Source organism: Crocodylus siamensis, chromosome 2 (genome assembly GCF_052110815.1).
Source record: "Crocodylus siamensis isolate JL-2025a chromosome 2, ASM5211081v1, whole genome shotgun sequence".
Classification (NCBI taxonomy): domain Eukaryota; kingdom Metazoa; phylum Chordata; order Crocodylia; family Crocodylidae; genus Crocodylus; species Crocodylus siamensis.
The window spans coordinates 157,402,683-157,406,177 of record NC_143396.1 but is presented as its reverse complement, the minus strand read 5'-3'; positions in this window follow the sequence as shown (position 1 = coordinate 157,406,177).

The following is a 3,495-nucleotide window of genomic DNA, read 5'->3' as shown; positions in this document are numbered from 1 at the left end:
GCTCTAGAAAGCTTCAGTATCCCCACCTAAGCCTCTGGGGGCATCATTATTGAACATTATCAGATGCTCATTTTTCCTGGAGGCACACTGCTATGTTTACAGTACTGGCAGTCCTTTCAAGCACAGCAAGGATCAGAAGCCAAGGATCAGACCAATATGAGTCAGGGTTTTGTAGCTTAGCTTATAATGTTAATACAGTAGATGTAATGATTCAGCAATGTATACTCTGGGGCAGACACTCTCATTTTGCTTTGTGTGTACAGCACTTAATCCTGGTCCATGCTGGGGACTCTTCTGCATTACCATCAGAAGTAGGATCAACAGGATCATAGGAAAGTAGGGCTGGAAGGGATCTCATAAACTTATCTAGTCCAGCCCACAGGCTCAAGTAAAATGACAGAAGCAGATTTAGTGATTTTGTGTGCAAGGTCAATATTCAAGCAAAAGCAAGTAATAATATGTTAGGTCAGTGGGGCATACAGTTTTAAGATTATAATGATTGGTTGGGTTGTCATGTTCCAGCCAGATACTGGTCTACAGGAAATTCCCTTCATCTTGATATTTACTGCTTACCATATTTCATTTGACTGAAGTCATGGTTTTACGGTCTTATCTTGAGCTTCACAGAGTGTCTTGAGTGCTGCTCTATTTTGCAAGCAAATTTATGAAAAATGAAAATGAAGAGACTGACAGCTAGAGATCCATAAATAATACCCCATCACTATCCTTATCTAAGCTAAATATTTGCAGCAATCTTTACCATGTTGACAAAAAAGGTTCTACAGAAGGATTTTAGAGTCAGTTAAAGAAGTGTATTTCATTGTTTCAGCACAAATCTTTTAATTACTTGAGGAACTCCCAACATGTTCAACAAGTCAAGGCTCAAAAATAATTGCCTCAGCTCTTGACTCAGCTCTTGAGTGACTTTCTGGGAGCAATGAAAAGACTTCACTCTGCAAAACTGTCAGTCCAGCACCTTTAATAAGCCCTAATTGAAAAGGAAAAATAATGAAGGCTATACACACCACATTTTGGGCGGTTCAGATTTAAACATTATCGCAGGAGATGAAAGATTAAATGAAATGTCTGAGGTAGGTACGGTGGTTAGGCCTAACTGGACTGTATTTCCTAATGGGTGGAAGAAATGTAGGTAGTTTAAATTAGAAGAAATAACCTGTCATCTCTTTGGATTTTGCAAGCCCAAGAGGAGTGAAAAAGGCATAATGAATAAGCAAGAGTGGAAATTCCACATGCTGATTACAAACAAAGTATTTTTTGTGTTTTGCACAGGCTCCAGTTTCCTCCTGTAAACTTCTATGAAATTTCACAACTTTACCACAACTTCAAATGCGTGGAAGTAGGAGTTATTTGAACATGTGCCTCCTTCCCAAAAAATAACAAAACCTTGTCTTTGTTATTGTAAATCTCTTATAAAGGAGAATTTTCAGTAGAATTCTAGAATAACTAAGGAGCCCATTTTCAAGACAAATGCAAAATGAACTTCTTCTCCCTAACAATTATCAGGCCTGAATCAGTTAACTGTATTTCTCATGTTCTTTTCATTGCTAATACTATTTTTTTGTCCATGTCTACTTGTCTTTCCATTTTAAAGGCGGTCATATAACTCAAGAAACTCCCAGAGCCTTTCAGGGAAGACTGTATTTTTACAAACTATATTTTTACACTCAGATACTCATAAGTCTTAGATCTTATCTACCTGCTACTCTGTGTAGGTTGATACCGATCCTCCCAAAACACAGTTCATACATTAAGCAGTCACAGTATTTGCACAATTCTAGCCATTCTGGTTAATGGAAGATGTTTACCTAACTCTTCCTGCAGGGTCCCATTAGAGATGCTCTCTAAATTTGTTTGGAAAAATCAACTCATCAGCAAACATCTCAAAGCAAAGAAAAAAAAAGAGGAGCCATAAAATCATGATCAACTTTAGGTTTAATGAGATTTTTAAGAGGTAGTGTGCACTTTTAACTTTCACTAACGTCAACTAGAGTCCTTGAAAATCACATTCCAGGTCAGTTGGCCAAGGCCAAAAGCAAATCAATTATGAAGTAACACACTGAGTTGTGAATCTTAGTCCATTGCTCTATCCACTAGGTGACAACACCTCACCGGTGGGACTACGCAAAACCTTAGTCCATATTACCTTATTTATATTGAAGAATATCAATTCTTCCTTAACCTTTGCTGGTGCATTGTCCTACAATCAAGAAATAAGCAACATTTTTCAGTAGAATACTATTATTTTATTACATGAATGTAGAACAACAAAACCTTTAAAAGAAAAACCTTTCAAAATGATCAGCTCTGTATCCCAGGGTGGTATTCAGGACAGAGTAGGCCTTTCACCAGCAACTGTACTTTTGACTGTGTAAGCAGAACTGAACCACCTCTAAAGTCTGCCTTCATGTTTTTTTGAGTACAAGGCAGCCGACAATTTTCTAATTTGCTTTTCTGTGCTTCAAAACTGCACTGTACACAATGTCCATTGTAATAACTAAACAATAACTCTGTATTGTAATGGCAAGGTCACCAAGGACTGTTTGAAAACTATCCTTCTGTATATCTTCTTAAAGTAAAAGTGAAGCATGGCTTAATTGCTCTAGGACACCTCATCTAAACACCATTTTTTCCTAATGTCTGGAAATTCACTGAAGAGAGCCTACAAGCTCATCCAAAGCTATTTATTTTTGTTTTTATCTCCTTCTGCATGCCCTTAGATGTGCTTTGTCCCCACTCATGTTTCTTTCCCTGTTGTCAATACTACAATAAAAACCCAAAGACGTTGATGTGATGTGATTTAGCCTCAAACATCGTTACAGATGTACACCTAAACTAACACCACTGCAACTCAAGGTTGCCTCTCTTAAGCTACACTTTCCCCTAAATCTAATTTGGAAATTGTTGTGTATCTTAGTCATGGTGTGAGATCTAGGAGCTGAATATTGCCTTGTATCTTTAGGTGTATGCAGAGTTGTATTAAAAACTAGGGAGAGGAGAAGAAATAATAATAAGAAATGAAGTATTCTGAGCAAACATGATTTTATGCTGATAAGGGTGCCATAAAGGGCACTTTTACACATGCTGTAGGGGTGGGCAGGTGTGGCGCTTTAATTAGAGCGGCTTGGAGAGCCGCTCTAATTAAAGTGCCACAATGTCTAGTGTATCAGTGTCTCTGCATTCAAAATGGCAACGGGGGCACTTGAACTAAAGCTTGTTTGATGGGCTTTAGTTCAAGTGCCCCTGCTGCCATTTTGAAGTGTGGCGACACTGATACACGAAATGCCAGAGGTTGCTAGAGCACGGTAATTGCAATGCTTCAGCAGTCTCGATTAATCAAGTCTGCTCTGACACGCTGCAAAGGAAGTGTGTTGGAGCAGCCTTTGTGCTTGTGTACAGGCACCCAAGGTTACTAAATAAAAAAGGTATCCGTACTAAGAAGCTATTGATGTTTTTCAAGCCAGAGAATTTGGAATG